The sequence below is a fragment of the Haliotis cracherodii genome, unplaced genomic scaffold (genome assembly GCF_022045235.1).
Source record: "Haliotis cracherodii isolate W230 unplaced genomic scaffold, xgHalCrac1.p SCAF_3, whole genome shotgun sequence".
Taxonomy (NCBI): Eukaryota; Metazoa; Mollusca; class Gastropoda; order Lepetellida; family Haliotidae; genus Haliotis; species Haliotis cracherodii.
This window is the reverse complement of record NW_027266286.1, coordinates 31,161,972-31,183,327: the sequence shown is the minus strand read 5'-3', so window position 1 is coordinate 31,183,327 and position 21,356 is coordinate 31,161,972. Positions and strand designations below refer to the sequence as shown.

At 38.9% G+C, this 21,356-nt stretch overlaps 1 protein-coding gene across 4 annotated transcripts in view; it reads right to left on the bottom strand.

Moving 5' to 3' along the window:
- Positions 1-21,356, bottom strand: part of LOC139476101 (glutamate receptor ionotropic, kainate 2-like) — a 147,382-nt gene that overhangs the window by 114,401 nt on the left and 11,625 nt on the right. Inside the window, exon 1 of one of the 4 annotated variants that reach the window (XM_071259354.1) lies at positions 1,109-1,146. The exons of 2 other annotated variants lie outside the window; for them this stretch is intronic. The gene's annotated coding sequence lies outside the window, so the exon portion shown is untranslated. Of the gene's footprint in view, positions 1-853; positions 882-1,108; positions 1,147-21,356 lie in introns of those variants that run through there. One more of the 4 variants, XM_071259355.1, reaches the window with a different exon arrangement.

Genomic DNA, 21,356 nt, shown 5'->3' with positions numbered 1-21,356 from the left:
ATCTCCGAGCCATCCTGATAGACGCCAATTCTATCATTATGACATTTAGTATACAGGCAATTCAGCCCTAATTTAGGCCCAATTTAAGCTAAACTGCCTTGTAGACAGTTGTCCCTCATACAGGATCTACGTCTAGACAAGGGGATATTGGGTTGGCTTAAACACCATCTATAACACTTTTATTCACCCTTTAATTAATTGTTATAGAGGTGCCAACGTACTTGTAACGTTCATGCGTTTCTCGTGGATAATCTTCCTCTATTATTGTGTGTACGGGATAAATTCATTTGTCCATGTAATAATACAAGATGCTTTAGATAACAGACATATTTATCGTTTACAATTCCTCTCAAAGAGGTCTTATCTTTTCTTTCATGAGAACATTTGTAGTAGTGAGAGGTAATACTTTGACGTATTGTTTACATGTAAATATGTACACAGTTTTGTATCGTTACATGTTTGAACAAAACACGCCTTTACAATTTATATGCATGACATTGTGTAAGTAACACTTGTTCGATATAAATGCAAATTTGTTGTTAGTGAATCATACACATCAAAGGCGTTAACATAGTGGACGTCAAATCGTAAAATCAATACGAATTGTTATGCTTAAACACTGTTTCAGAAGAAAAACGATAAATGTTGAAGGAATGCGTCAAAAATGATTGTTTATCCCATGTGAAGTTAATAAAACGTTAAAACTCCACATGAAGTGCCATGACATGGTCGACAGACATACATGAACAAGTAGTCCCTATAAAACAGTATCCATGTCTTGTGAATTGAGTATCCGGGCCACTTGCTTGCGAAATGCGTGCTTCAATTAGTAGTGGTATCCTAGATTACATACTCGACAATTGTACGTCCTTGTGCAAAGCATCATTATCCAGTGAAAGAGAAAGCAGGATGCCCTTTGAGTTAACAACTCTGCCGAAGAGCACGGTTTCGAAGTTGATAAATATTCTGTATACTATGACGAACCCTTCGCATGCCTGAACACCAATAGGCAGCAACCAGAACTCGCACCACCTCAGTGCTAACACATATAGTAACCTGTATCCAAGGCACCAGCATCTGCCAGCACAGACTCAGTAGAAAATCTTACCTCCACAAGATATCAAACAGACAGCATGTAAATTAGGGTTACGACTCCTTACAATACGGAGAAACGTGAGTGCATATTCTTCCAGTACCGCGTAAAAGAAGGAAAGAAGTAAAAAGTGCGTCCGAATTTTTCCTACGTTAGAGACCTGACGAGGGTTAAATTAGTTTACAACTGCTTTGGTATCGATTACACCACATAGAGAGCCAAATCTACGTAAAATGATATAAAACTCCGTCTCTTAAATCAAGTTACATATGGAAATGCTATCAGTAGCTATCGACAAGGTGACGCTCGGAATTGACAGTTAAGTGCTTGCCTAGATGCACTGTCTCCTTCATATGGTTTCGGCTCTCTAAACGCAGTCAAGGGAGATGCGAAAATGTGTTAAGAACGGTTTGATTTATGACGGTAATCCGACTAACTTTGGTATATATAGACTCTTTGTATATTTTGAGTATGGTACGGTAACCTTCAAAATGGTAATCAGTTGAACACAAAATAAATCGGCTTTAAAACTCAACTTTCTCAGTTCACACAAAGAAACAGAAGGTAGGAATTAACACAATGTGTACTTACATTCTATTAAATATAACTTGTCTTGGGTTTGCAATGCAGTTGATAATTGAATTTATCAACCTGCTTATAGGTTCACGCCAGAACAGATATGTTCTTGTACATACAGAAACAAAGCGTTGTGCATATTCATGATTTCCAATAAATGTCACAATGACGAGTTAACGATACATTATCCCTCTATTATTGAGTTACGAGCGATATTTGTGCTTTTAGAATTTGCTTAGCAGCATTAACGCACCGTCATTTCTTTAAATCGAGATACTTGAAAGACAATATTCCTACATGGACTAAACATTCAGCGAACATTCAAGATCGCATGAAAAATCAACACGACCTGTTTCGCAACAAGTTAATATTTTCATATAATATTCATTTTAAACACCTAGGGATGTTTTGCGATATCAGACACCCACAGGGGGTTACCCATATCGTAACGCCAGGGTGATAAAGATTGTATCGTTTACATTTTGACATTTCCCATCGATTCTATTTGAACTCATAACGTGTCACAAAAACAAATTTGATTTTTACATCATATTGGTGAAGATGTGAAAATGGCATCTTAAAAAACATAAAAACATTGGATGTTTTTGTTTATCTGTTTTAAGCATGTATATAAAATAATCTAAAATCAATATATAGATAAGTGTATGTAGTCATCGGGAGATCATTCCATGCGAAGGCGTGGCCATCTGTATCGACAGTAAAACATGACCATTACCAGTATCAGATGACACAGAGGGGTGTATAAATGTAAATGTCAAGCTACAAAATGAGATTTGCGTTGTTCTGTAGTGTGGCTTGTTGTGATATAATCTCAAGGGACAGCGACAAGTACATTAGAATTATCCAGTAATGTAAAATTAAAGATCAATTGAGCATAACATACAGAGCGCTTCCTGTACAGAGTTTTAACTGATCACGTTGGATCACGTAAACTAGATGGTGACAATAGTGTGCACAGATTTGAAGCAACGTGTTATGTTGACAATTTGCTTGAGAAATGAAAACACTGTAGTTGAAACAATATACTGATAACTTGTTCGGAGACGTACACATTATATATATATATATATATATATATATATATATAGAGAGAGAGAGAGAGAGAGAGAGAGAGAGAGAGAGAGAGAGAGAGAGGATTTCGTAAATTAAGACAAGAGGTCACCTGTTTTGTACATAGTATGTACATAAAGTACTTTATGCGCGAGTGAGTGAATGGTATTTGACGCCGACGTATTATTCCAGCAATTTTCCAGTTGTCACGGGTGTACGATGGCATCATTCGATCCCTATTTTGACTGTCTGTTACGACAAGCTGGAGGTGCTTGGGACCTACTTGGCCAGGAATATACAGAGAGTAGTAGCATATGTACAGGTATTCTTTTGTTACACTTCCTATTAATAAAGCATATTCAGTGTTAGAGATCATAGTTAGAATAGAGTTGCTGATCGAATCATTTACAATTTCAGGATCGACCATTACCCGAATTTTACTTTCATCCAGAAAAATAAGTCCAAGAAGTACATTTGCACGATAATGTATAATTCATTAGCCAAAACATAATACGTAAATATATAATTTCTCTGTGTTTGCACAAACGAAACGTTCTTTGCAATATCTTTGGTGGCCTCCATATATTTCCTGAAACTTTTTTCATTTCCAAATAAACATCGCAAAGGTAATTTGTAGACCATATAGTCACACTTTGTATATTTAGATACACAACATCTCCCCTGCAGGGTTTAAGTTTGTCAATTATTTCTCCATCTGGGCACTCATATGTAGGAATGATTACAGCTAGGTCACACTGACCCTACTGACTCCTCAGTCAAAGTGATGAATGCTTTGTTTTGCTCATCTGTGTCCGTGTGCATATATGTTACATGCATTCAAAACAGACGCAGCTCCGCAGTCATAACATCATGGCAGGAACTCAAATAGCATGTCACTGACAATCATTGTTCTTTCAGGAAACGAAATTAATGGATGGCTTTCGTTGAGTGAGTAGGTATCTAATGCAACTTAAGCGCAGAGACTTATAAGTTCCACATATAGGACACAACAAATAACATAGACTGTCAAAATTGCTATCATAAATGCTTATGCCAATTCGATAACGCAAGTGACATATACTGAACCGCAAAAAAACCGTCACCCCAAGTAACATTGCATGAAAAGTTGTCATTTAAATATCAGGGTAATTTTTGGCAATGTTTCTAAAATTTTACATTACCTAAATGAAATTTGATGTTAAAAAAAACAGACGACCATAAAACCGATCGCCCAACGCATCACGGCAACGGCCATGGTAACCTGATGCACATGAGTTCCGCCGGGCAAATTGAAATGCACAGTCGTTCCCCCATTTCATGCCCTATAAAAATCCACCCAGATCGGATAACATTCATTCAGTTTTTGAATTTCTACCACATGCCAAGACTGACAAGAAATCAGTGACACCAAGCCCTTGGACGATTGCAAGATGGACAAACCGCCCGGCAAGTAGCCAATGCATTTCAAGTCCACGTACTGTACCAGACCACCAACACTACAGATGACCGACCACCTGACGTCAGGATCGTCAGATTGTGCGACAGCATCTTCAAGATCGCTTTGTTACTGCTGCGTAAACTGCCCGGCAGACCATGGGGACCCACCAGCGACAAATTAGTGCGGACACCGTGCGTGGGCGATTGACGGGCAGAAACCTCCACTGTCACAGGCCACACCGAGGACCCATTCTGACACCAAGTCATGGCCGGGACCGTCTTCAGTGGGCAACACAGCACCAGCATTGGCTCCACAAGCAGTGGAGAAGAGTCCTTTTCTCACACGAGAGCCGTTACTGTATCTCAACAGCAGATGGCAGACGACGTGGGGAACGTTATTCGGATGCTTGTGTTGTTGAGAGTAAACTCGTAGGGTGGTCCGAGTGTCATGGTGTGGGGCGGAATTGGTCTTCACAAAGGGTCGACCCTGTGGTCTTCCAGAACAACGTTCCAGGGAGAGGCAATAGTGTCACAGCAGCACGGTACATTGATCAAGTCTTGAGACCATATTTGGCACGTCGCCGCAACCACGGGTTTCAGCATGATAACGCCCGTGCCCACACTGTGAGAGCAACGAGAGACTTCCCCCAGCAGAATGGTATCAGAACCATGTAGTGGCCTGCCCTCAGTCCCGATTTAAATCCCATTGAGTACCTGTGGAACGAGATTCAATGACGGCTCAATGACGTCCGACCAAGGCCGACAACTGCAGCTGAACTGCGTCAGGCGTCCCTCAGAGTGTGGGCTCAAGTGCCAATGGCCTTCATCAACCGCCTAATACATTCTATGTATCGACGTTGCACGGCAGTCATCAATGCACATGGCGGACACACGAGATACTGACTTGTGATGCAATTTTCTCAGAGACTAGTGTTGTGTTTCACTTTAAGAACATTTGACACTTTCATTTCAAACTTGATGATCAGTTTCGCCAAGTTTCATGTTTTTAATATGTCTCAAAGCATGTTTACAGTGTTTGGACAAAAAGGGTTTCTCATATCTCTATGCATGGTCACGTTTCATTTGCGGTTCAGTATATATATTCTATATGTTTTATAACATATTCAGTCAGTTTTTTAAACATGCATTAATTTCTTGAGGACATACCCATTTTTAAATGACGACTCAGAAATCGAGTATCCGATTACATGTTTTTAAAACTCTCCGATTGCTAAAGCCATTTGAGTATGTTTTCAATTGATAGCCCTGCTTCTTTCTAGAATAACAGAAATGTTGTCGGTTATAGATTGGACATTACCATAAATAAGATCAGTGTCATGTATAGATGTTTCATGGAAGTTTATGATATGTGACCCATCGGGAGAAACAGGACCTGATAGGTGCTTTGAAACAATTGTGCTGTGACGTCATAAAATGAACGTTTGACGTAAACTTACTTCCGTAAAAAATGGCCATGTGAGCGAACTGTACAAAACATATTTTATTTTTCTCTCGATAATGTCATAAAAACATTAATTCCAAAACATTTCAGCATACATGTCTACGTTCAATTAGTCAGACATCATATCTAAAACCTGCAATTGTTAGTGTACATAAACAGTCTTAAGTCTGAAAATGGTACTTTGCAGAAAATGAGTCCAAATGTTTAATGTTATGTATCTCTGTGATAAACATAAATTGAAGCTTGTGAATTTTATTTTTGTGTTCCTTAGATACTGTAGTTTTAAAATATAATGAGGAGTCAAAATTTGATTTTTCACCCATAAGGTCTCTTGTCTCATAGTTGGTCACATACATGTAAAAATATGAAGACTGTTGCTCAGCTTCCTTAAAGGTGAAGATACATGTATGGTAACAGAGCCAGAATTATCATATCTGTTTCTCCTCGTTGATATTTGGTTCTTCGTTCGCTGGTAACAAGTGGCGAAAGGCGAACAGTGTGTGAATATGAATATATTTGATTTAACGCCACTTCAACGCCAATACTCAACCCATACAGAGAGGCTGTATATGCTGAAATCCGGTTTTTCAGGATCAAACATTTTAACCACAAAGCTGTCAAACCGTCTTGGTGAGACGAAGATCAAGTTTAAGTTATTTATATTTGCATTTGATGATAACTGTTACCAACACGGCTCCATATAGTCTTTTAAAAGGACTCAAAATCACTAAACACGTTTTTCGTTATTAATGCATTGTCGTAATTTTTGCTAATTCATGATCAGATCTTTCCATAAACCTATATTCATGAACTTGGATACATAGATATCAGTGCACGTTTTCATTACGAAATTTACTATGACATGTTGGCCCGGAGATGCATCACACACCATGAACACTCAAGCACAAGCGACACTCAGGTCTATTTAGCCAGATTCTAATCACAAAAGGATACAATAACTAAGCACTTATAGTGTTCTGACATAGCCCCATACCGAAAGGACAAGAAAATTGACTAATGACTTTGAAATCGTACCTAGCCAGCTGAGAATGTCACATGAATCATCTTCAAGATAAGTTGGTTTCTAAGTCACGCAACAAAACATAGGAAATCAATAAAAGTACTTAAAGGATTTAAGCTGCATAGAACATATGTTGGATATCGTTGTGTAGCTTCCTATATGAAAATCTTCACGTTTCACTAATTGAGAAATGACAACTTTAAAAGCAATTGTGTCAGTTGTTGCATAAAGATAAAGTCTCATATCTCCTGGGATATAATGTTTTCAATTGACCACTTAAAACGATGATATTGGACACAGCCTGCAACGGAAACCAGAAAGAGAACATTCCTTCGGTAGAATATCGCGATTTAAAGTGCACAGTGAAGCATCCCACTGTTTTGGTTATATTAGATGTTTACAAATTGCCCTGATAAACGTCTGGTTATAGTTAATGCATCACAAAATGACAATTATGATCGATCTTTTAACATTGAACCATTAGTAATTGGAGAAATATGTAGAGTATTCGTGCTAAAAATATCAGTGGTGCATTTGACAACGTTGCTATATGCCATTGCTGTTTTAGTTAATAAAGATGTTTAAGTAGCTAAAACATATCTCTAGATCTTTCTACGACCGGCAAAGCTTCAATCGAAGCACGTTCGTTCTATTTTAGTGACACTTAGTCTTCAAATGGCTTTCTTCATCAAATTAGTTTATTGTCATACGTAACCATAGATTTGAAGCAGTCTGTAGCTACTAAAACTGAGGATTTGAAGGGTTGAGTTGCAATGATCGTAGAATATATGCACCCAGACATACCTACGAATGGCCAATTCATTTTGCCTCAATAGCAAACAATCGGAAATAGATTACACAACACTGAAATCTATACCGTGATGTAAATTGTCTCAATATCGAAGCTGGTCACAATGAAGCACAGCACCTGATATCACGTTACATCATATTAAAAGCTGGTTCAGTATTTCTGGCTTGGCGATATAACATCACACTAGTCTTGTTTCTCCTATCAAAAACATGACATATTCCAAATGTAATAACATTTGGTTTTCACAGCTTTCTATGTTAAGTTCCCAAATAAGTAGTGTATATGTATGTTACATTATTTGATAAATTATGACCAAGTGTTTATCATTTTATCCTTATTATTCAATGGAATGTCGTTTGACCAGTATTTTTCCCCTGGATAAGGTATTATACAATGTGAATCATCTATACGAGGGGTGGCTGAAAATTATGAGAATAACCACGAAGGGTGTACATGTATAGTACACACTTAATAAATTGCATGTATTAAGTACAATACTCTCCCTGTTTACAGGCTGCATTTGAGACAAATACACAAGCAGGCAGCGTATTTCTGCAGGCATAAGAGTGGCTAGGTGTTTTCTGTTGATAAAAAATAACAAAATGGGCTACTTCAACTGAAAGGGTTAACTCTAACAGCCACCATTGTGGACATAGTCTCAACATTAGGGGGTGATGCTCCTTCCTTTGTCATTGTTTAGAGGTGAGGTGTGTTTTTTTATGATGAAATACATTTTATGATTATGAATGATCGACATGTCTCATCACACGTAACATAGCCAATACAGAAGGCACCTTTCATGGGAGAGTTTGGAACATTCTGAAGTATGAACTGGGCATGACAAAGGTTTCAGCACGCTGGGTTCAAAGGCGTCTGACTCCTGATCATAAACGCTCCATGTTCATTATCTCTGGTGAGAATGTACATCGTACAGGAGCAGAGTCAGCTGACTTTGTTGAGCAATTTGTAAGCATGGATGAGTCTTGGGGTAACCATTATCAGCCGGAGAGTAAACAACGGTCAAAGCAGTCGGAGCATCTAACATATTCTCTAAGAAGGAGGCAAAGTCTGTTCCATCAGCTGACAAGGTGATGGCTTCGGTTTTCTGGGATTCCAAAGGAATCCTACTGGTTGACTACCTCCCGAAAGTTCAGACCAGTATTGTTGATATTATGCTGATCTGCTTTGACAACGGCGTGCAAACATAAAAGCAAAGCGTCGTGGAAAACTCAATAAATGTGTGTTGTTCCTCCAGGACACTGCACGGGTGCACAAATTTTGTCGCCATGGCTGCAATACACGACTGTAGCTTTGAACTAATTAAACATCTGTATTCACAAGATTTGGCACTGTCAGATTTCCTTCTCTTCTCAAACTGTATGGAAGCCATTATGCACATAATGATGAAGTCATTTCTACTGTAGAGGACAGTTTACACCACAAGGAGGAATCCTTCTGTACCAAAACATAGTCAGCCGCCAACCCTATCTATGCAGCTTGGATCAGAACTTTTCAGTCATCCCTCGTATATTACGTTTTTGTATATCAATAAAATCCCACAGCATAACTAGATCCGTAGAACTGCTTCAGACAAAAGCTACCATTAAATACGCAAGCGAATACCCTTGACGTACTTTGAAGCAAAAATATAGTTCTTATGCATTGATGTAAACTTCGGCGTTGTCTGAGATACAAATCTCCAGGGTTAAAATGACAATTTCAGTGTGGCTTCTTTGTAATTACACATGTGATTTCTACACGTTTTCACATCTCTTCCTATTAGCAAAACTCGCGACACATCCATTGTACCATAATACAAAGCTAGTTCCCCACCACCTGCATAAGAACCGTGCAGACAGCTTTTGTCCATCTTTCACAACTCATAACAATTTAGTCCCAAGAGGAAGGCTGGAAGGACATTAATCCCCCGACAATCGTTGGCGTATTCATGGCCTGAGTGTGTGGCTGGTACATAATACATGTCTCTAGGGCTGCACAACAAGCAGGGGAGCGTGGTGCTTTTGGAGAAACCTTGAACCGGATAGGAGTTTGCAATCAGAATGAAATCCTTCAAAATGTATCTCACGCTTATGACGTATGTGACAATTGTACCATAAACAATAAATATACATAAATCACTGAAATAACAAAACGAATGTTGTTAATGAAATGGCAACAGGAGACGTCCTTGTAGAACATTGTCAACATGTACGGGCAAATGTAGTTGCACAGAACATTTATAACAAGCTAACTTTACTTTCATTACCGGAATTGAACTTCACATCCATCACTCACGTATTTGTGAGACCATATGCTTGACTGGATCATCAGATAATCTTGGAGGCAGACATGTGTTCGCTTGTCACTCCGAAGACACTGGGGTCGACTCCCCACATGGGTACAATGTGTGAAGCCCATTTCTGGTGTCCCCCTCCGTGATATTGCTGGAATATTGCTACAAAAGGCGTGAAACAATACTCTCTCACTCACTCACTCATGGTGGCAGAAGCAACTTTTCAAACATTTCACAGATCATTGGCTCTGTGATCACTGACTTCCATTTATAGTTTTAATGTTACGTATAGGAAAGTGTAATAAAATGCACTTGCTCTAATAAAAACTGTAAAGATGCCATCTGAATTCATTTTTATATCACTGGCGTTTTTCAGCAGCGATTGAACCACTAAATGCAACGACACACAACTTTCACACCTTTATCTAGTTCCTTGGCAGACGATGAAAAACTCCCTTACGGATATATATTGTTTTAATAGTACGGTACATTTTTAATTGCATATTGACATGTACTGAATATAGGCAAATATCAAAAATTTCATTTTCATAGCAGACAAAAAAAAGGCAACGGAGCTTTTGCTTTGATAATCACAAAGACACAGACTCTACTACTAGCTATGTCTTGTCATATAAGCTCTGGCGGCACGTGTGGCCCAGTCGTTGGAGGCGTCGAAATTTGTTGTGCAAAGATGGGCCCATTGGGCACATCAGAACCCTATTATTGTCGTTTGCGATTATGTTTCACAAAAGTTTTAAATGTCTAAGACCTGCATCACTTCGGGCTTTCCTCCCACATTAAGCTGATACGCCGTGATGTAATTGGAATACTGTTCAAAGCGGTGTTAAACCCAACTAACTCACTCTTATGAGCTCCTCGCAGCGATGTCGTATAAAGATTGTCTTCACTGTCAGTACAGGCAGTCAGCTATATTAGTAGACAGTTGCCAACTCTAAGACACTGTGTCATTCACCGTTTTACCATCCTTCTAAGGTTGAAATTACTCATACATATCTTAGTATATTGTTAAGTAAAAATAATCATGTTATATGGATCAGTACTACGGGCTTTTCAGCGAAACGATGTTTTGAGAGCCACTTTTAGCTTTTAGCTTGTCTGTTGGACCATCCTAATTCAATGGTATGGTTTATTATGAGTGCGGCAGATACCTATTATATATCCACTCCCAATCAAATGTTTGAAATATTGGTTTAATATTCTTGCAATGCATGAACGCCCAATCCCAAAACTTGTTTATAATACGCTTGTACATTTAGATTATACGGGCCAAGTAACATGGACTTTATATATTAGAAACCTTTATTTATATGGTTTGTATGGTTAAAACAGTTGGTGACTTGTATGGCCCCCAGAAGTCTTGGACAGCTACATATGTAGATCTCATGATACGTGAAGGAACACAATTGTCCACTGAAATGTCGAAGTGGTTTTGCCCATTATGTCATTCAGCTATAGAATGAAATACACTTCATATGTCCTTGTCATTGTGATATCAGAAATAAGGTCATACCAAAGTGCTATTTTCCTGTATCTGCTATTATGCTGCCATATTGGAACTGGCAATATAATTCACTTTTTAAAAATCAAATTTATCCGAAAATGTAAAACGCTGTACTTATTTGCAACACCGATGTATATGGGCTGGATGCCATTATTTACTACATATATAAGACTTTGACTTTGACCAGGCATTCAAATGGCGTTACCTATTAACATTATATAGTATTGACCACATCGTTCGCATCTATACACATGCCATTTTATTCTGTAATGGAGAAATCATGGAGATTTCATGCTAGATTTGTCTCTCAATGATCCATATGCTTTTATTTATCATTAAATTTATGGTCATGTGCATGTTGTAACTAACATACAACATTTGACTTTGGTGTTGGATGTTTATGTTAATGTTAATGTTTGTGTAACCCATCGAAAGAAAAGCCACTGAGTAAAAAAGGTTGTTCGCTGCAGTTAGCAAAATGTCAAGTTAAAACGTCAATGCCTAAGTATTACTCATACTTCTCATTGAATGGAAAGAAAATAGTATCTCAAACTAAAATACCAATAAAATCAAATTAATTGTAAAATTCAGGAAATACGTTAGGTGTTTACGAAAGCTACCGATAACATAAAGCTTCTTGTTGGCTCTTAATGAAACATGCTTGTAGGAACGTTGACACCAGGTGTTGCCTGGCACTCTGGGTATAGGACCATGCAATATAGGGGCGTTGACACCAGGTGTTGCCTGGCACTCTGGATACAGGAACATGCAATGTAGGAACGTTGACACCTGATGTTGCCTGGCACTCTGGATACAGGACCATGCAATATAGGGACGTTGACACCTGATGTTGCCTGGCACTCTGGATACAGGATCATGCAATATAGGAACGTTGACACCTGATGTTGCCTGGCACTCTGGATACAGGACCATGCAATATAGGGACGTTGACACCTGATGTTGCCTGGCACTCTGGATACAGGATCATGCAATGTAGGAACGTTGACACTTGGTGTTGTATTGGGACGTTGATACCATTTGCTATCTTGTCTGGCACTCTACGTAAAAGAACTTTCAATGTCGGGACGTTGACACCAGGTGTTGTCTTGTCTGTTACTCTGGGTATAGGAACATGCAATGTAGGAACGTTGACACCCGGTGTTGTCTGGCCCTCTCTGTATAGGAACATGCATTGTCAGGACATTGACACCTGGTATTGTCTTGTCTGGCACTCTGGGTATAGGAACATGCAATGTCGGAACGTTGACACCTAGTGTTGTCTGGCCCTCTGGGTATCAGAACAAGCCACGAATGATCGATTTCATACAGGAAAGTAAGTGAAGGAGAGCTAATGGTCCACGGAGGTGGATATCTATCACATATTACTCCTTGGTCATTAATCGTGGTTACTCAACCGCGGAAGACAAGACGCTCTATCATTTTACAATGAAGATGGGGCACGACACATATGAACCAAAGGGTATTTATTCCAGATGGTGTATGCTATATTTCCTGTTCTTAGAAGACATACATAGTACTTTGTGCGGGACGGTGAAGGACCATGAATGCAACATCACAACAACCGATGCACATACTGGTTCAGATACATAGTGAATGCATAGTCGTGATTGGTTATTGTTTTGGGTTCTACTTTATCATTATTATAATTTGCATATGATGTCCTACAGAATAAATAGCAATGCCAAGGCTACGTATATGTACTGTGTACACGACCATTATGTATGGTGGATGTGTATTTTACTCATACACTCCGTCCACCTCATTGTAGCCATTATATTGAAAGATAGACCATTATAGATGAAAATTCTTCACATGCGTCAAGATCTATAAATATACAAACGCATGCTTCGAGGTAGGTAACATCACAAGACAAACTCACAAAACTAAGCGATTACCAATTTGAATGAGTATGGTAAACGTAAACACAGATAATATCCGTTTCTAAATTCCGATGTATTCACAGCAGAAGACTGGAGGCGTTCGTGCAAGTAGACCATGCAGTCAAGTGATGAGGATGACAGATCTGAGGTTACATACAATCATTACAACACACGGATCATGGAAGAAATGTAGATTGCATTTGACATGATTTTTATTCCTTCCCACGCAATGAAATAGTAGAATGGGGCTTTCAAATCGAGTCACTCGTCTTTTGCATGCTTTTTATTCCAGTGATTACAATCACGACTCATATGATATCGGAGACCCCGAGGCCTAATACAGGGTTTCGTTATAACTACAAGAACTGATATGACATCAAGCAAAGTTTATTCCATAAAACTATTAATTTCAAAGGCATTAAGGTTTCGGGTGATCGTTATCATAATGACTGATAGCATACTTTGGTCTTTGGAATAGAAATGTTGTTTCTGCAAAACTAGCTGGAATACGCTTAACATCTTCAAAGGATCAAATTGGAGGAAATTTTCTCCCTAGAAAGCGTTGAGTGGATTGCTCGCAGCCCTCCCCGCGAGATGTTTCAATAATCAAATTTCTCTGGCATACTTCCAGCCGATTTTCTTGGTCTCGTCGATCATAAACAAAACGTTTATTGTTTTGCAGTATCGGTTGTCTACCTAACACAATCTCCCCAAGCTTAAATACTTCTATGAGCAAGCTATCAATCTGAAAATTATTATTTCCATAATAACTAAGGCTTGTTAGCTTAGAGCTGCCTGTTAACTGGACTTGCGCCCATTTAGCGGGGAGGCGAAAGAAGAACCAGTTCAGTCACTGGGAGACTGCTGATGTCCAAGACACTCATCTCCTTTATAAGCATTGGGAAGGTGTTAGGACACTGGAACGATTTCCCGCTGTACTATTGATACTTCTGGACAATACTCAAAGGCCTTGGCAATTACCTCGAAGAGACTATGTACACACGACACGACTAAGTGTGTAGCTTACGGATTGCAACTTTGATCTTAGTCTACTTACTATTTAAGATGTTGACTTCCATTTAATACCTTACACTGTATTTTCTGTTGGTGATTATTTCTGTATATGTAGCCTTTGAAGCAAGTCAGTTGTGGTTAAGACGTGTTAAAAACCACTAGTGAGTTTCTTTCAGTGATTAAATACACGCGGAATTACCCATACTTCACTTGCAGTCCGATTCATTCGTATCTTTGTAGTTGGTAAGAAGATATACGTGCTGTCTATGGGGTCACATGTATTCGTCTATGGTTTAAATGCAGAAACGATAATTGATATTCAACATGAAGCTACGCGTATGTTAAGAAGCAATCACTGGAATAGCAACGGAGAGAAAGCACCAGAGGGACATTAATTCTCGGATTTTTTACATATGTGTCATTTTCTTCAAGATGTGATTCTTGTTTTATGTTGTTGCTGTTTTCTTCAGCAGATATTATTTGATTTGATTTGATTGAATCCGATAATGACATGTAACGAAGAGTCTAAGACGATATGACGATGAAATCAAGAAATCTTATACATGTTTTTACTACAAAAGGTTATCTATAAATATATGGTCGGATTCAAATATGCCAACAGCTGAATGCATTATCACGTTTGTCTGCAACTGTCTCTGTATGTCTTCTATACCTTTATCAATGTACCACATTTGTAAACCGAATTAAATTCACGGGTATGTTACTTTAATTACGCTGAAGTAACGAAAGAAGAAGCATAGATAAAAGAGCATCACGGTGATTCATGAAGACAGGTTATCGCATGCACACGGTGACTTCAAACTATTGATATCAGTTGCTTACCGCTGATACATTACTTGCTGATAGCCCCCATGAAGAAAGATTTCAGTCTCTACGTGGGTAGTTCAAGTCATACCCGAGAGTGCTAACCCTTTACTATCTGACTGGTAGGGTCACTTGTCACGCCGAAAATTAGGTTCGAGTTAAAAAATGTGTACCGTGGGGTTCCTTGTTGGTGTCCGTCGGCGTCGTATTACTGGAGGTGGGGTAAAGCCCGATTCACTCATTTATTTGGTGGACAATGTCATACATTGTACATTTCCATTGACCAGATAGAGTAGATTACTATTAATGAAAATTATTTTAATTTAGCTCTGAAATACCTATTCCACCAATAGCCGTTGGGATTCAGAATTGGAATGGGTCCCAAACAACATATGCTGGTCGTGAAATTGGATCGGGTGGTCAGGTTCAGTGATGTGGTGGATTGCGTGGCATCGTTCCCGACGGCGTAGAGCGTTGCTCATGATATTATTCGCGGGTTTGTATGGTCAAGACTCAATTATTGACATATAGCTAGAATATTGCTGAGTGCGACGTTAAACAAGAAACAATATTATCCCATATATATTGCATACTTTTGTCATTATATGTTCACCTTACCCTATTCGATTTCCCACATAGTTACAATTTGTGAAGCCCATTTCGTGTGTCCCGAGCCATGATATTCCTTGAATATTGCTAAAACCGACGTAAAACCATACTCACTAACTCACTTTACTTCACAAGAAGCAGCCCGCCTGCATCGGTTAACCGCAAGGGTTAATACCTGACACTTCATGATCTAAACTCCATTCAAAATAATATCTTCATCGTTACTTTCAGGGAGGAATACCAAGAACACCAATTGTGCCAAGAAAAAGTACAATTTTTTTCACCATTCCTTGGGTTTAGTGTCTAAAGTTATCCCCAACGCCCCTCTCATTCCGCTTGTTAACTGACACTCTTAAAGCCATCAACAGCGATTAAATCGTCCCTCTCCCCACCCCATTCCCACCCCCACCCCTGACAGATGTATATTTAAATCTGTATATCGGACCATCTTCGCCTGTAAGTATGTGTTCCACATTCTGAACTAATTAATACATCTTTACTTCTGAAAGCCTTGCTAATTAATCTATCCTTCCATACGGCCGTGGGTGAGTGCTCTTAAATCACTTTGAAGTTAAGCTGCCTACACCTTCAGAGAAATTATAAAAAACAAGCCTTTTGCAAGGAAAGGGCAGAGATATTGATCAAAACAGACATATTTACACATTTACTTGTTAATCACTTGTAAGAAAAACCTGCGAGCCAGGTGGAGGGAGATATCTAGAAACCAAACAACTGTGGAAACCTCTCACGAAGAGCGCAGTGTAACACTTCCAAATGTGTCTGTTAACCAGATGTCTCAACGAAATCACTCACTCTTATCATAAGCATATGATGGATGCTGAATGTGTTATTTCTTACATCTGAAACGCGCACCTGTTCCCTAATACATACATTTCAGTAAGATTTTGTTTACTTAGAATCTGCAAACGGAAATGCCATATTAATGCCGTAAAATGACATTTTGTCCGTGTTCCAATCTTTCTCATTATCATCACCTTCATCGCCATGTTTTCTGTTTAAAGAACCAAATACTTTTAAAGTAGACTTTTTCCACTAAAACACGTCCAGTCATTTTAAGTAACTTTTCTCGACTTTTCTTGTCACAAATTCCGTTTGTGGTAAGCTATATATCTCGCCTGCTTCGTTCCCCAACAAACGCGATCGTATTGTACACACAACTTTAATTCACTATTTAGGCGTACCACGGCGACAACATGTGGAATGATCATGCATATCACACACACTTGACATTATTTAAAGTGCGACGAACTATCACACGTAACACTTGCCTGTACAGCATGTGGGGGTGGGGGCCAAGTGGAATGAGTGGCCGCAAGTTACTGTGTACAGTTGCGTCCCGACTGGTCTGAATCCGATATGTCTCTTTGTCTGTTACCACCATATGCGTTCTCGTGGGTATTACCGCATAAATGCCTTCGACATGCGTCAATTTGGGGTTTTCTTCTCAGGCCATGATTTTATTTAAATAATCTGCAAAGCGTAACATGCCCGATCATATACTCGTTCACCTACAACGAAAATCATAAGCGTTTCTCTTTTTCGCGTTATTTCTAAGAACTTTGAAGCAGTCAAACGACCACAGATAAATGCCTCACTTTCCCACAATGCTTTGCATGTAAAGGATCTTGCGGCAGATAATTCTGACAAGCATCGGATATGTACTTAATTTTTTGTCCAATATAACACTGTGATTTTCCTCTTTATATGTTTAATGCCATTAAGGATCGAAATTATGATGAATGCCTTTGTCATTTATTCGATTGAACTACTTTCTGTTGAATGTGTATACAGAACCAGACAACATGTAAACAAGCATAATTAGGCAATGCATCAGGTCAAATTATACGTCTGTTCAAGATGCCTGTCTCCAACATTGTCTGATTAGACATGACGTGTATTTCTGAATACTCAGCTATTAAGTGAGATGAAATCGGGTTGAACGTAGCGTTGAAGATTATTGCACCAATGGTGTGTGTGTGTGTGTGTGTGTGTGTGTGTGTGTGTGTGTGTGTGTGTGTGTGTGTGTGTGCTTGTACTAGCCAGAACGAGTGTCGATTCCATAGTCCTAGCCCACTGATGTACCGTGCCGCAGTTTGACATGAATACCCCACTCAGAGACAGTATACTGATACCGAGCCGAACTGCAGGCAGGGTAACAACAAGTACAATCTTTTAACGCCTTTTGGTACGATGCGGCCGGGGATCGAACCCCTTCACCTTTCGCTCTCCAGGCAGATGCTGAACCACTAGACAACGGAGGCGGGCTGAGGTCTTTGGATGATAATGAACATGATATGTAAACCGGCGAGTGTTAATTGTAAAACATGTAACCAATAGGCCATTGATATCGTGCAGAGTGTGTTGAAAGTACCATATCTTGTGTTTGAAAATTAAACGATATCAAATACCGTGGTAATTCGAATTTGATCACGAATAGCTCGATATATAGATATTTAATATCATTTAGACGATGGGACATGGCTTCAATATCCCAAGTTGCCCGAATGTTTGGCAAATCATGTTTGGTAGGCCCTTAAATACACCTAGAATAGTTCGCCTGATTACAGTAATGGCACGAGGCAATAGATTCAAAACTGCTTCCATCTCAATAGAGAATTCCATACAATAACAGGAAGGCGAAGGCAACCTTTCTGGACGATGATCACTCTAGAGGCGGTAGTGACATGGTGTGGGGCGGTTTCACACATGACAGGCGAATTGATCTGGTTACTATGAATGGACATTGGACTGGTCGGCAATATGTTGACGAAATTCTGCGTCATGTCGTTGTTCAATTTGCTCGAATTATCGGCAGAAAACTGCAAAATGACCATGCCTGACCTCATCGTGCCCAGGTCGTCACCGATTATCTCCGACTAGAAGGAATACGGATATTAGCCAGACCCGCTTAGTCCCCACATGTCCTCATGGTTGGCAATACCAAAGGCAACCATACGCAAGTTAATCAACAGTGTGCCATCGAGGTGTCGTGAATGTATCGCCCAACATGGTAGACACACTAGCCACTGATCTACACACCCGAAATTAAATACACCTTCACTATCATTTCATCAGTTATTTTATTTTTTGCCGGTAACATGACATTATATATATATGTTGCCGGCAGAATCTTTTTCACCATAAAAACCTATCCAACCAGCAATGCAAAACCAATTTTGAAACTGCAAACCTTCGCTCAGTCACCACTTGCGGCAAGCCAATAATGCACTGCCTCAAGACGAACCGTTATGGTTTGACCGACTTATTTCCTAATGCATCATTTAGGTAAGAGGAATATAACCCTCATTAAAGACCCGGAAGCCTTCGGGGTTTCGTAGGGTACCATTCCAAAATGATCCAAAAATAGAGCTTTCGATGAGCTGGAATAAGGACGATCTTTGTTACGTTCCTACTGGGCATCATACTAACAGCATTATCATGATACAACGTTGTTTGGTACATGTCACAAACGTTGTGTCTCATCTATCAGTTCTGTTTACGCACGCATGAAGTCCAGTAAACGTTAATTAGTGTTACTTTACTGTATAAATTTTTTCTTTATGATTTTCTGTTTTCGAATGTATGAATTGATGGAGTAAGTGAATATGGTTTTACGCCGCTTTTAGTAATATTCCAGCAATATCACGGCGAGGGACACCAGAAATGGGCTTCAAACATAGTACCCATGTCGAACCTGGGTCTTCGGCGTGACGAGCGAACGCTTTAACCACTAGGCTACCCGACCGCTCCATGTATGAAGTGAAGTAAATGTTAATTTGGTTTGTCTGGTGAATAATTCCTTTAAAAATATATTATGTCCTCTTTCTCTTGAAGGGTCAGTAGGATAGGTATGTCTTTGTTGTCGTGTTCGCAATGTTTCTTTACAAGGGAACTATGGTTTTTTTAGTTCGTGGTATTTATGGCATAAAGGATTTTGCTCATTTTTCCACAACGAGAATGGATGGGAATAGTTCTGTTTACTATCATGTACACGTAGGGTCGGTTACAAGAGATAAAGATATGCGCGAAGAGTCTGGTTGTGACCTCAAGGATGAACATTAATTAATGTCAGATGAATATCATCATGACAACAGAATCAAATCTGTTTTTTTATGTATGCGTTTGTAATATATTTGTTGCTCCGACTCGAGTTTCGATGTAGCCAAGACGAAACATACCTTCATCATGCCGATACGCAAAGTTGAGGGATATATACTCCGGTTTATATTACATCAGGCATTTCCATCAGTACCATCATTCTGTCAACAATGTGTGTGTGGAGTGTATGTTTCTGTTTACACGGACGTTTGTTTACAGCACCGATGATGTGACACACATTCACAATGTGCAAGTCACATATACGTCTATGGCAAAATATGTTGCATATGCCAGATAATGTGCCAATAACATGATGTAGTCTAGAACATGATAATAACAGCATTCTTGTATGTACCAGGTCATTATGACAATAACGTATGTCCCAGATTGTTGTGACAACGAGTCATAGGATAACAGCGTTTGTGGCAGATCACTGTGACAATATCATGTTCCAGATCATTTTGACAATATCATGATCATGTGTCCCAGATCATTTTGACAATATCATGATCATGTGTCCCAGATCATTTTGACAATATCATGATCATGTGTCCCAGATCATTTTGACAATATCATGATCATGTGTTCCAGATCATTTTGACAATATCATGATCATGTGTTCCAGATCATTTTGAATAACACATGACCGATATTAGTGTGACAGTAACATATGGTTGAGATCATTTTAATTATACAGATCATTGGCACTATATCATTCCCAGATCATTTTGACAATACCATGTGTCCCAAATTATTTTTGAGAATGACACATGTTCGAGATTATTGTAACAATAACACATGGCTGAGATCATTTTGATTTTACCATGTGTCCCAGATCTTTGAGACAAAAACACATGTCCGAGATTATGGTTACAATATAGTGTCCCAGACCAGTTCCAGACCAGTTAGCATATGTCCCAGATCGTTGTGACAGTAAAACTTGTTTCAGACCATTGTCAAAATATCATGAGTTTCAGATCATAGTAAAATTATTATGTGTCCTGGATTATTTCTACATGTAGCAACCAAATCAATGTGTCAAATCACTATTATCAACTCAGCGTGGTGAAATGACATGTCCTAAATTATGATGATACTACTATCTATACCAGATAATTCTGACAAATATCTTCTTGATGTAACACATGAAGCAAGATAATTGATATTTACTGCAACATATAATCAACTCACTTTTAAGTTTTCATGTTTACTTAAACATAATGATAATTATACATTTTCCAGATCAAGATGGCAAATATATGTGTCCCAGGCAGTTGCGACAACGATGTATTTACTCATCCTGGCAGTGCCATAGTTACTACATTATTGTTACATCAAACAGATCAAGGTAAGTATACTTTTAGTACATGCGTCATATCATTATAATGTATGTGCGAAATCATTTTGACAATAACTCACTGTTGACACTCAGGAAAATTCCCATGATCAATTTGACACCGATTACATGGGCACGGGTGTGTAAATAGTAGGCCTCATCTCAGTGTCGATATCAAAATTTGAGTGATATATTTGTAGTGATTTTCAAGATGAAAATGACAAGAATGTTAAATTACCAAAGTATAGCATATATAGTCTTTGATA